Source organism: Cheilinus undulatus, linkage group 13 (genome assembly GCF_018320785.1).
Source record: "Cheilinus undulatus linkage group 13, ASM1832078v1, whole genome shotgun sequence".
In the NCBI taxonomy this organism is placed as follows: domain Eukaryota; kingdom Metazoa; phylum Chordata; class Actinopteri; order Labriformes; family Labridae; genus Cheilinus; species Cheilinus undulatus.
The window spans coordinates 433,418-446,434 of record NC_054877.1 but is presented as its reverse complement, the minus strand read 5'-3'; the positions used below and the strand labels follow the sequence as shown (position 1 = coordinate 446,434).

The window sequence follows — 13,017 nt, the reverse complement described above, 5'->3', positions numbered from 1 at the left end:
TCTTAGTCTGAGGTTAGCACTCATGTCTAGCATAATAATGGCTGTTAGCTACTCTAAAATGGTGGATTGCTGTAGTCACCACACTATCTTGTCAGGTTCTTCCTTCTCTTTCCTGCTCCCTAATGCCTCCATGAGTTAGGAGAAGAGTGCATCCTTTAACCTCTGAACCCGCCCCATTCTCTCATCTTCTCTCAGGATCTTTTTTGTTTCAAGCTGCTGGTTTAAGGGTTTGTTCTTCTTCTCCTCCATGTTTTACTCTTCTCTTCAGCTCTTGAGTTTCTATTTTTTAATCTTAGTTTGGAGTTACAGTTGTCAGGTTTTACTCTATAAGATACAGCCTGTCTTTAAATCTTTAGAGTCCTAATTTTGTCATTTAGTACTTTAAAGACTGGAGTTTCTATGCACTGCTTTCATTTATCTCCCATTACACAAATACTCATTCTTATTTAGGTGCAAAAAAGCAAATCTGGGGCTTGTCATGGCTATAATCTTTGAGTTTTGCACATTAGTAGAATGATTTTTCATCAGTCATCTCTACTGGTGGTACACTTGATTTTGAACTGGATCTGATCAACTCTGCCAGGAAGAGTTCATCTCACCCTGCTCAGTGTTCGGGCACTAGATATAAAAACAGAAGTATACAGTTCTTCACTTAAAAGTCCATTTGATAGCACGAGAGGGCAACCCGGGGGAGGATTCTCATACCCATCCCACTCCGATAAAACAGTAGTCCTGTCCCATCCCAGTCCCAAACCAGAGTCAGAAAAATCCCATCCCATTCCCCCTTTTTACTCCCATTCTGCTCATTCGAACAGTTGGCGTCTCTTGAACTTCTAAAATCTGGTTTTGTTTGACTTGTGTTGCAAGAAAACTACAAGCAAAATGGCTGCCAAGTGCGGTCGGTAGGAGGAGCTACTGGTTATTTTCCGCATAAAAAAAAGAAAACATAAGAACTGCAAGTGCATATGAATCCATGAATATTGGTCTTTTTATGTTGGTTCTCTCTCTTCCTTTGTTATTTTAACGTCTGCTGTGGCATCAGAACATGTTCTGACAGTTTCATAATGAAGTTTAAATCTGCAGAGCTTAGCTTCTAATGAATGGGAATGTGAATTCTGGTTTAAATAGTAGGACAAAGTAACACGGCAGGTTGTATTCCTGGCTCCACTGTCTCAGGATCCATGTGAGGTTAGCCATACCCACTCATGTCTGTGTGCATGAGTGGGTCATCCAGAGAGAACCTGATAGCTCACTTTTCTCCTTTGACCTTGCATTCTCTTCCTATCCATCTCTTCATTTGCTCTCTTGCTTCCTCTCCCTCTCTCATAGGAAGTCCATCTATAAATATCTCAGCTGCCACACCCTTCCCTCGGTGTGTTGTGTGTACGGAGGGGTGATTTGTTTGCAATACAAACAAAGAAGCCAGACGTGCATGCAGGCACCTTGCTTTGTCTGCAGACGTGTGTGCAAATACAGCACGTGTGTAGGGTATGACTCATCACATCTGCAGGTGTCCCTTGGCCCCACCCTTCCAGATTTTTCAATGTCTTTATCACCTTTGTAGACCGTACCAGACTGTTATTCCCAGTTTAATTTACTTTGCTGTGTCAGCATTCATAGAAAACTGAATTTATTGATGTGTATATCACAGTGGATGGTCAAACTACCTGACCCTTACGGATGGAATGTCAATGTTTTCTTTTACTGTCAGTACAGAGCTGTAAGTGTTGTGTTTAGGTGCCAGAGAGCTCCACTGTACAAATAAAAAGAGATTAATTCCTTTTTAAATATTACTCTTAAATGTTGCTTCCACTGAAATGGTCATAAATGTAGATATTTTATTCCATATGGAAACTTTTGGACTCTTCTCCTTCACTTTCACTTCAAGCTTGTCTGCATTCATAGCTGGTGGACAGTACTATGAGTAAAATTCCACCACTAGGGGGCTCTCAACCAAAACAGTGACAGAGTGTACAGATGTACAGGTCCAGACCAGGGCTGGGGACCCTGTTAGATAAAACCTGTATTTACTGAACAGATAACTGTGTAGCCGTGGTGTCTGTGGTGATATGTAGTGTCTGTAGTATGGGTGTCTGTGGCCCAGGTGTCTGTGGTGATATGAGTGTCTGTAGTATGGGTATCTGTAGCCGTGGTGTCTGTGGTGATATGAGCGTCTGTAGTATGGATGTGTGTGACCATGGTGTCTGTGGTGATGTGTAGTGTCTGTAGTATGGATGTGAGTGACCATGGTGTCTGTGGTGATGTGTAGCGTCTGTAGTATGGGTGTCTGTAGCCATGGTGTCTGTGGTGATATGAGCGTCTGTAGTATGGGTGTCTGTAGCCATGGTGTCTGTGGTGATATGAGCGTCTGTAGTATGGATGTGTGTGACCATGGTGTCTGTGGTGATGTGTAGTGTCTGTAGTATGGATGTGAGTGACCATGGTGTCTGTGGTGATGTGTAGTGTCTGTAGTATGGGTGTGAGTGACCATGGTGTCTGTGGTGATGTGTAGTGTCTGTAGTATGGATGTGAGTGACCATGGTGTCTGTGGTGATGTGTAGTGTCTGTAGTATGGGTGTGTGTGACCATGGTGTCTGTGGTGATATGTAGTGTCTGTAGTATGGATGTGTGTGACCTTGGTCTGGTTATATGAGTGTCTGTAGTATGGGTGTCTGTGGTGGTATGAGTGTCTGTAGTATGGGTGTCTGTGGCCGTGGTGTCTGTGGTGGTATGAGTGTCTGTAGTATGGGTGTCTGTGGTGATATGAGTGTCTGTAGTATGGGTGTGTGTAGCCGTGGTGTCTGTGGTGATATGAGTGTCTGTAGTATGGGTGTGTGTAGCCGTGGTGTCTGTGGTGATGTGTAGCGTCTGTAGTATGGGTGTGTGTAGCCATGGTGTCTGTGGTGATATGAGTGTCTGTAGTATGGGTGTCTGTGGTGATATGAGTGTCTGTAGTATGGGTGTGTGTAGCCGTGGTGTCTGTGGTGATATGAGTGTCTGTAGTATGGGTGTCTGTGGTGATATGAGTGTCTGTAGTATGGGTGTGTGTAGCCGTGGTGTCTGTGGTGATATGAGTGTCTGTAGTATGGGTGTGTGTGGCTGTGGTGTCTGTGGTGATGTGAGTGTCTGTAGTATGGGTGTGTGTGGCCGTGGTGTCTGTGGTGATGTGTAGCGTCTGTAGTATGGGTGTGTGTGGCCGTGGTGTCTGTGGTGATGTGTAGCGTCTGTAGTATGGGTGTGTGTGGCCGTGGTGTCTGTGGTGATGTGTAGCGTCTGTAGTATGGGTGTCTGTGGCCGTGGTGTCTGTGGTGGTATGAGTGTCTGTAGTATGGGTGTCTGTGGTGATATGAGTGTCTGTAGTATGGGTGTGTGTAGCCGTGGTGTCTGTGGTGATATGAGTGTCTGTAGTATGGGTGTGTGTAGCCGTGGTGTCTGTGGTGATATGAGTGTCTGTAGTATGGGTGTGTGTAGCCATGGTGTCTGTGGTGATGTGTAGCGTCTGTAGTATGGGTGTGTGTGGCCGTGGTGTCTGTGGTGATATGAGTGTCTGTAGTATGGGTGTCTGTGGTGATATGAGTGTCTGTAGTATGGGTGTCTGTGGTGATATGAGTGTCTGTAGTATGGGTGTGTGTGGCCGTGGTGTCTGTGGTGATATGAGTGTCCGTAGTATGGGTGTGTGTGGCTGTGGTGTCTGTGGTGATGTGAGTGTCTGTAGTATGGGTGTGTGTGGCCGTGGTGTCTGTGGTGATGTGTAGCGTCTGTAGTATGGGTGTGTGTGGCCGTGGTGTCTGTGGTGATGTGTAGCGTCTGTAGTATGGGTGTGTGTGGCCGTGGTGTCTGTGGTGATGTGTAGCGTCTGTAGTATGGGTGTGTGTGGCCGTGGTGTCTGTGGTGATGTGAGTGTCTGTAGTATGGGTGTGTGTGGCCGTGGTGTCTGTGGTGATGTGTAGCGTCTGTAGTATGGGTGTCTGTGGCCGTGGTGTCTGTGGTGATGTGTAGCGTCTGTAGTATGGGTGTCTGTGGCCGTGGTGTCTGTGGTGATATGAGTGTCTGTAGTATGGGTGTGTGTAGCCGTGGTGTCTGTGGTGATGTGTAGCGTCTGTAGTATGGGTGTGTGTGGCTGTGGTGTCTGTGGTGATGTGAGTGTCTGTAGTATGGGTGTGTGTGGCCGTGGTGTCTGTGGTGATGTGTAGCGTCTGTAGTATGGGTGTGTGTGGCCGTGGTGTCTGTGGTGATGTGTAGCGTCTGTAGTATGGGTGTGTGTGGCCGTGGTGTCTGTGGTGATGTGTAGCGTCTGTAGTATGGGTGTGTGTGGCCGTGGTGTCTGTGGTGATATGAGTGTCTGTAGTATGGGTGTGTGTGGCCGTGGTGTCTGTGGTGATGTGTAGCGTCTGTAGTATGGGTGTGTGTGGCTGTGGTGTCTGTGGTGATGTGTAGCGTCTGTAGTATGGGTGTCTGTGGCCGTGGTGTCTGTGGTCATGTGTAGCGTCTGTAGTATGGGTGTCTGTAGCCGTGGTGTCTGTGGTGATATGAGTGTCTGTAGTATGGGTGTGTGTGGCCGTGGTGTCTGTGGTGATGTGTAGCGTCTGTAGTATGGGTGTGTGTGGCCGTGGTGTCTGTGGTGATGTGTAGCGTCTGTAGTATGGGTGTGTGTGGCCGTGGTGTCTGTGGTGATGTGTAGCGTCTGTAGTATGGGTGTCTGTGGCCGTGGTGTCTGTGGTGATGTGTAGCGTCTGTAGTATGGGTGTGTGTAGCCGTGGTGTCTGTGGTGATATGAGTGTCTGTAGTATGGGTGTGTGTGGCCGTGGTGTCTGTGGTGATGTGTAGCGTCTGTAGTATGGGTGTCTGTGGCCGTGGTGTCTGTGGTGATATGAGTGTCTGTAGTATGGGTGTCTGTGGCCGTGGTGTCTGTGGTGATATGAGTGTCTGTAGTATGGGTGTGTGTGGCCGTGGTGTCTGTGGTGATGTGTAGCATCTGTAGTATGGGTGTGTGTGGCCGTGGTGTCTGTGGTGATGTGTAGCGTCTGTAGTATGGGTGTCTGTGGCTGTGGTGTCTGTGGTGATGTGTAGTGTCTGTAGTATGGGTGTGTGTGGCCGTGGTGTCTGTGGTGATGTGTAGCGTCTGTAGTATGGGTGTGTGTGGCCGTGGTGTCTGTGGTGATGTGTAGCGTCTGTAGTATGGGTGTCTGTGGCTGTGGTGTCTGTGGTGATGTGTAGCGTCTGTAGTATGGGTGTCTGTGGCCGTGGTGTCTGTGGTGATGTGAGTGTCTGTAGTATGGGTGTCTGTGGCCGTGGTGTCTGTGGTGATATGAGTGTCTGTAGTATGGGTGTGTGTAGCCGTGGTGTCTGTGGTGATATGAGTGTCTGTAGTATGGGTGTCTGTGGCCGTGGTGTCTGTGGTGATATGAGTGTCTGTAGTATGGGTGTGTGTGGCCGTGGTGTCTGTGGTGATGTGTAGCGTCTGTAGTATGGGTGTGTGTGGCCGTGGTGTCTGTGGTGATGTGTAGCGTCTGTAGTATGGGTGTGTGTGGCCGTGGTGTCTGTGGTGATGTGTAGCGTCTGTAGTATGGGTGTCTGTGGCTGTGGTGTCTGTGGTGATGTGTAGCGTCTGTAGTATGGGTGTGTGTGGCTGTGGTGTCTGTGGTGATATGAGTGTCTGTAGTATGGGTGTGTGTGGCTGTGGTGTCTGTGGTGATATGAGTGTCTGTAGTATGGGTGTCTGTGGCTGTGGTGTCTGTGGTGATATGAGTGTCTGTAGTATGGGTGTGTGTGGCCGTGGTGTCTGTGGTGATGTGTAGTGTCTGTAGTATGGGTGTGTGTGGCCGTGGTGTCTGTGGTGATATGAGTGTCTGTAGTATGGGTGTGTGTGGCCGTGGTGTCTGTGGTGATATGAGTGTCTGTAGTATGGGTGTCTGTGGCCGTGGTGTCTGTGGTGATATGAGTGTCTGTAGTATGGGTGTGTGTGGCCGTGGTGTCTGTGGTGATGTGTAGCGTCTGTAGTATGGGTGTGTGTGGCCGTGGTGTCTGTGGTGATGTGAGTGTCTGTAGTATGGGTGTCTGTGGCCGTGGTGTCTGTGGTGATATGAGTGTCTGTAGTATGGGTGTGTGTGGCCGTGGTGTCTGTGGTGATATGAGTGTCTGTAGTATGGGTGTCTGTGGCCGTGGTGTCTGTGGTGATATGAGTGTCTGTAGTATGGGTGTGTGTGGCCGTGGTGTCTGTGGTGATGTGTAGCGTCTGTAGTATGGGTGTGTGTGGCCGTGGTGTCTGTGGTGATGTGTAGCGTCTGTAGTATGGGTGTGTGTGGCCGTGGTGTCTGTGGTGATGTGTAGCGTCTGTAGTATGGGTGTCTGTGGCTGTGGTGTCTGTGGTGATGTGTAGCGTCTGTAGTATGGGTGTGTGTGGCTGTGGTGTCTGTGGTGATATGAGTGTCTGTAGTATGGGTGTGTGTGGCCGTGGTGTCTGTGGTGATGTGTAGCGTCTGTAGTATGGGTGTCTGTGGCTGTGGTGTCTGTGGTGATGTGTAGCGTCTGTAGTATGGGTGTCTGTGGCTGTGGTGTCTGTGGTGATGTGTAGTGTCTGTAGTATGGGTGTGTGTGGCCGTGGTGTCTGTGGTGATGTGTAGCGTCTGTAGTATGGGTGTCTGTGGCTGTGGTGTCTGTGGTGATGTGTAGCGTCTGTAGTATGGGTGTCTGTGGCCGTGGTGTCTGTGGTGATGTGAGTGTCTGTAGTATGGGTGTCTGTGGCCGTGGTGTCTGTGGTGATATGAGTGTCTGTAGTATGGGTGTGTGTAGCCGTGGTGTCTGTGGTGATATGAGTGTCTGTAGTATGGGTGTCTGTGGCCGTGGTGTCTGTGGTGATATGAGTGTCTGTAGTATGGGTGTGTGTGGCCGTGGTGTCTGTGGTGATGTGTAGCGTCTGTAGTATGGGTGTGTGTGGCCGTGGTGTCTGTGGTGATGTGTAGCGTCTGTAGTATGGGTGTGTGTGGCCGTGGTGTCTGTGGTGATGTGTAGCGTCTGTAGTATGGGTGTCTGTGGCTGTGGTGTCTGTGGTGATGTGTAGCGTCTGTAGTATGGGTGTGTGTGGCTGTGGTGTCTGTGGTGATATGAGTGTCTGTAGTATGGGTGTGTGTGGCTGTGGTGTCTGTGGTGATATGAGTGTCTGTAGTATGGGTGTCTGTGGCCGTGCCTGTGGTTGAAGTGTGATTTGGCACGCTCAGTTTAAGGCTGTCACTGATGTGAATGTGGAGGAGAACCAGAGCAGAACTTGGTTTCAGCACTGCTGCAGAACCTCCGTGTGTACGCGGCTCCTTCTCTGACCGGCTCTAGGAGCTGAGTTGGACTTGAACAAAGCACAAATGTAGTATCTGTGTGCCGTCCTCTGCAGCACCATATGCCTGGATATCTCTCTCTCCAGCCCTGTGCCGAAGCCGCTCGCTCCCTCCCATGCTCCGCGCGTCTCTCCCTCCTGCTCGCTTGCTCACTTCCTCTCTCTCTACGTCTCTTGCCCCCTCTCTGTCCCTGGGGCCCTTCTCCTTTCATCCTCACGCCAAGAGCAATCACCATCTCCGTGGAAACGGCTGGTCATGTGACCTGCACCTGTTCCTCTGGCTGGTCGCCACACGCTGGAGCCATCTGGCCCCACACACACAGACACACACTTGGCTGCCTTCTCTCTTCTCTTTCTCCTAGCTTCTTCATGCTCCCACTTCTGTCAGTGCTTCTAAATCCATTTCATTACCAAACTATTGCTTTAAGAACTCCAACAACCGCTTTTTTGTCCTGTTTACTAATCGCTGTCCTGCAAAATGCCACAGCGTTTGACAGAATCAGCTTCCAGCAGTGAAAATGCCAAACAGTCAGCTCTAGGTATTAGTTTGACTCTTTAGGTTTTATCATTGAAAATGTCTGAATATTCACGTGTTAGTAGGGCTGATGTTAAAGAACGATTGTATTCATATATAAGCCACTGTCTGCCTGTAGTCAATCCTGAAGGTAACTTTGCATTTTTCCAGGTGGGACTGCACAAACCCAGAGTGGTTTATATGTAGGGATGGAGATCAAAACCTGGACCCTTAAAGACCTGGTTGAGTATTTTCAAAAACCCCCAAATCAATAACGTTTAAGCTCATCAATGGATCGACGGATCCATAGGGACATTCAAGATACCCATTAAACTATCGAATTGAGAAAAAACTCAGATCAGTGCTGAATTTTGTTCCAAAACTTGGTAGTTTGTCCCTTTAGTTAAAAATGTATAATACCCACTGCAGAGAAGGGTGGTGACATCAGCAAAATAAGAAATTATGGGGACTAAACGAGCTGAAAGAGTTCAATACGATACGTTCAAGTCAGTGTAGAAATTAGAGTGATGCTAATAACATGCTAACATGTCTTTAGTATATCAGGAATGTGATTTAACTGATGGATATGAAATAGTTCTAACCCATCGTACAGGAGTATAGGAGATGATTAGGAGTATCTGCTCAAGTTTTTTATGGTATCGGTGTTTCTTTCTGGCAGAACAGGTGGTTTGTGAGCCTGAAAACGCTACTTTCTTAAAGTGGGTCATAGAGTGAACAAACCTGTAAACACCACTGTTGTGTGTAAAACCAAGCACGTCTTTTCTGAAGCGATCATGTCATAGCCCCTGTAGCCAACACGTGCTAACCCCTCCGACAACAATAACAGCAGAAGCCAATGAGCTTCGTGCGGCTCCGACAGCAGAATCTACTGCTACCACCGCCAGCTACAGACGGTCATGGAGACCAGTAACGCCACAAACAGAAGGGCAGCCAGGACAACGTTCTCCACAATCTCTTCTCTGTTTTTGGTGTGGCAGCGTTACAGCGCCACCTCCATGCCTGGCAGATACACTACAGTCAGTTTGCAGTTGTTTCCAGTGGTTTGGTGGTTTGGTGGTTTCTTAAAACTGCGCCATGTCTACAGAAAACGTTTTAAAAATATCAAAGAAATGGATTGTTTTCATCTCTGTGTGGACAGAGCCTCGACTCAATTAAGGAATGAATTTTGTTTTGGAAAGATTGAAACAAAACTTATAAAACAAAACTAAGTACAAAATGTGATTGAAGCAAACAAAAAGTTCAGATGGAGAAAAATGTCAAAGTGTCACACAGTAATCTATCCTTAAATCTTGTTTGACGTTCCTGTTCTTCCCCCCTCAGTCATCCGATGTCTGCTCTCCTCACTTTTTCCTGCTCAACCTTTATTCCTGAGTTTGAGTTTTCCTGCTGAACTTTATTCCTGAGTTTGAGTTTTCCTGCTGAACTTTGTTCCTGAGTTTGTGAGTTTTCCTGCTGAACTTTGTTCCTGAGTTTCTGAGTTTTCCTGCTGAACATTGTTCCTGAGTTTGTGAGTTTTCCTGCTGAACTTTGTTCCTGAGTTTGTGAGTTTTCCTGCTGAACTTTGTTCCTGAGTTTCTGAGTTTTCCTGCTGAACATTGTTCCTGAGTTTGTGAGTTTTCCTGCTGAACTTTGTTCCTGAGTTTGTGAGTTTTCCTGCTGAACTTTGTTCCTGAGTTTGTGAGTTTTCCTGCTGAACTTTGTTCCTGAGTTTGAGTTTTCCTGCTGAACTTTGTTCCTGAGTTTGTGAGTTTTCCTGCTGAACTTTGTTCCTGAGTTTCTGAGTTTTCCTGCTGGACATTGTTCCTGAGTTTGTGAGTTTTCCTGCTGAACTTTGTTCCTGAGTTTGAGTATTCCTGCTGAACTTTGTTCCTGAGTTTGTGAGTTTTCCTGCTGAACTTTGTTCCTGAGTTTGTAAGTTTTCCTGCTGAACTTTGTTTCTGAGTTTGTGAGTTTTCCTGCTGAACTTTGTTCCTGAGTTTGTGAGTTTTCCTGCTGAACTTTGTTCCTGAGTTTCTGAGTTTTCCTGCTGGACATTGTTCCTGAGTTTGTGAGTTTTCCTGCTGAACTTTGTTCCTGAGTTTGTGAGTTTTCCTGCTGAACTTTGTTCCTGAGTTTGTGAGTTTTCCTGCTGAACTTTGTTCCTGAGTTTGTGAGTTTTCCTGCTGAACTTTGTTCCTGAGTTTGTGAGTTTTCCTGCTGAACTTTGTTCCTGAGTTTGAGTTTTCCTGCTGAACTTTGTTCCTGAGTTTGTAAGTTTTCCTGCTGAACTTTGTTCCTGAGTTTGTGAGTTTTCCTGCTGAACTTTGTTCCTGAGTATCTGAGTTTTCCTGCTGAACTTTGTTCCTGAGTTTGTGAGTTTTCCTGCTGAACTTTGTTCCTGAGTTTCTGAGTTTTCCTGCTGGACATTGTTCCTGAGTTTGTGAGTTTTCCTGCTGAACTTTGTTCCTGAGTTTGAGTTTTCCTGCTGAACTTTGTTCCTGAGTTTGTGAGTTTTCCTGCTGAACTTTTTTCCTGAGTTTGTGAGTTTTCCTGCTGAACTTTGTTCCTGAGTTTGAGTTTTCCTGCTGAACTTTTTTCCTGAGTTTCTGAGTTTTCCTGCTGAACTTTGTTCCTCAGTTTGTGAGTTTTCCTGCTGAACTTTGTTCCTGAGTTTGTGAGTTTTGGCTTCCTTTCTGACACAGATGTCACATGTGCTAGGTAGGGCTGAACAGTTCTGGAAAATAGTCTAGCTGCAATTTTTTTCCCCATTATTGCGATTTGAGATGTGCTTACTCCTTAAGTTTGTCATTTTATGTATTTTCCAACAAACACAAGCAATAAATCGTTCTAAACTATAACAACATAATTTTAGATGACACCAGGGCAGTTCTGAAAAACACATGACATCTCTGCCACAAAAAAAAAGAAAAAGAAAATTAAACCGATGTTTTGACTCAAATTTTGGGTTAAATAAATATTGCACCTTCTGTGGTTTGAGAATTGCAGCAGGCCGTAATGTGATTTAATCTGATTTTTGATTAATTGTCCAGCCCTAGGGGGCGGGCTTCTCTGAGGTGTATCCCTATTGGCCAGCATGTTTTTGAGTGACAGCTCAGTCCCTCAAGATCTGAAGTGGTTGTTCAGTTCACGTCTGGGAAATGTAAGAAAGAAAGCAGCAGATTCTGGTTTCTGCTTCGTTAGGTGTAACGTGTCCGGGCCACACTGGATGTTGTGTTTCACATGCATACGTGTTGTTTTTTTCCAGCTTCTTCAGGTTTCTTCTTCTGTTTGTAAGAAAACTAGACCTCCATGATCAGCTAAAATCATTCAGGGTGGAGCAGGTGACTGTCACTTCTAAAGTAAACACTTTGAGCTCCCTGTGTTTTGTTTGGTACCCCATCTCATTTTTCTCCAAACAATGCATTGCTTCTTTTAAGTAGTGTATAATCTGTGTGCACAATTTATGAAATAGTCCCCATAGTCAAGGACAGTGTTTCTCAACTGGTGGATTGGGACCCAAAAGTGGATCACTGAGCAGTTTTTCAGTGGGTTGTGAATAGGTGTCTGTAAAAAAATTAGTGGCAAAAAGTCCTGGAGTCCTCAGTGTACATGCATGGATACTTTTTATTTTACCATTTACTGTGAAATTGGTTAAATTTAATTGTTTTTTTAGTATTTCAACTAATTTATCCCCTTTTCTTGCAATAAATAAAGCTAATTTTCCTATGATAATGAAGTAATTTCTCATGATCTCTGCAACATTGGTAAAAACTTTCACATAATGATGAGAAAAGAGGGTGAAAAAAGTCCTCTCTTTTTTATATCATGTATTTTTGTCCATTATTCTCCAAACTGTAACATATTCAATTAACCAAGTGTGTGTTGTAGATTTTTTTTTGTGGGTGGGTCCCGTGCTAGAACAGCTGATCTAGATCATCTTATGCGTGGATTTACAAACCACAGGTGCAGATTTGCCAGCGGCTTCTTACTCTACTTCACATGAACATTAGAGGCTTAGTGAGTTATACTGTATGAGGTGAAAGTGTGAACATGACTTAAAGAGTTTAAATTTAAAAAAGGAAACCACGTGGTTAAAGCCACCATGCCTTCAGACCAATCAGGATTTAGGGCCTCTGGTAGTTCTCTGTCATTATGATGTTTTTATTCCTTGTTTTATGGAGTCACACTTGAAATGAGAAATGCTGTAACGCCACCAGTTTGATAACCTTGTAAAGAGCATGGATTGTCCAGAATCCGTGTCTGTCATCAGGAAAGCTCCAGTCTGACACGACTGGGCCTGACCGATGTAGTCTGATAAAGCACGCTGTAGGGAGCATCTCCGGGGGTTTGAGGCAGCGCTCCTCTGGACCGTAGCACGTCAGATGATGACCTGCGACGTGTAGCAGCAGCGGTTTGAGCGCTCTCCACCGGGTCACCTGTAGAGTTCTGCCGCTCGCGCTGCACAGGTGGAAGTTTACGTCTGAGGAAGAGATATCCAGCTCATGTTCATAATGATTTCAAAATAAAACGATTAGGTGGTAAGATTCAAACATAAGGGCTTTAAGAGGCGAGTGAGGAGACGGCCGATGTTAAAAGATCAATTAATAGATATTAGTTTAAAAAAACCCTGAAAATGTTCAGTCACTTAACCCTAAAAACGTGTTCTGTTAGATTCATGGGATTGAGTTTTTATATTCTGTATTTAAATTCGTCTGGATGCTTTCTAAACAGACAGGTGGGATTCTGAGGGTCCACAGCCCACTCCCATGGTGTGAATACACACTGTTTGATAGTCAGTTCCTCTCTTTTTTCCATGCCAGAGATTAGAAGGAGCCCAGGGGCCTTTCAGCCCCTCCCCCTGTTCTCTCTGTCCCTCACTCTGCCTGTCTCTCTCTGTCTCCCTCCCTTCCTCCCTGTGTCTCTCTTCCTGCCTTGCCTGTATCTCTCCATCTTGTTCCCTTGCTCCCTCCACCTCCTCCCAGTCTTTCATCATATTAACCCCCTGTGTGCCAGAGCCTGAGGCACACTAATGATTTCTAAATGGATAAATCAAATATGGGACCGCCCTGGGATAGCCAGGCACGCATGCACACACACACACACACACACCCACACACACACACACACACACACACACACACAGACACACACGTGCATATGTGAATCCCACACATGT

The 13,017-nt window shown here is 46.2% G+C and overlaps 1 protein-coding gene across 2 annotated transcripts in view; it reads left to right on the top strand.

Moving 5' to 3' along the window:
• The window catches only part of chd7 (chromodomain helicase DNA binding protein 7), a 106,574-nt gene that overhangs the window by 23,366 nt on the left and 70,191 nt on the right, over window positions 1-13,017 (top strand). The window lies entirely within an intron of this gene.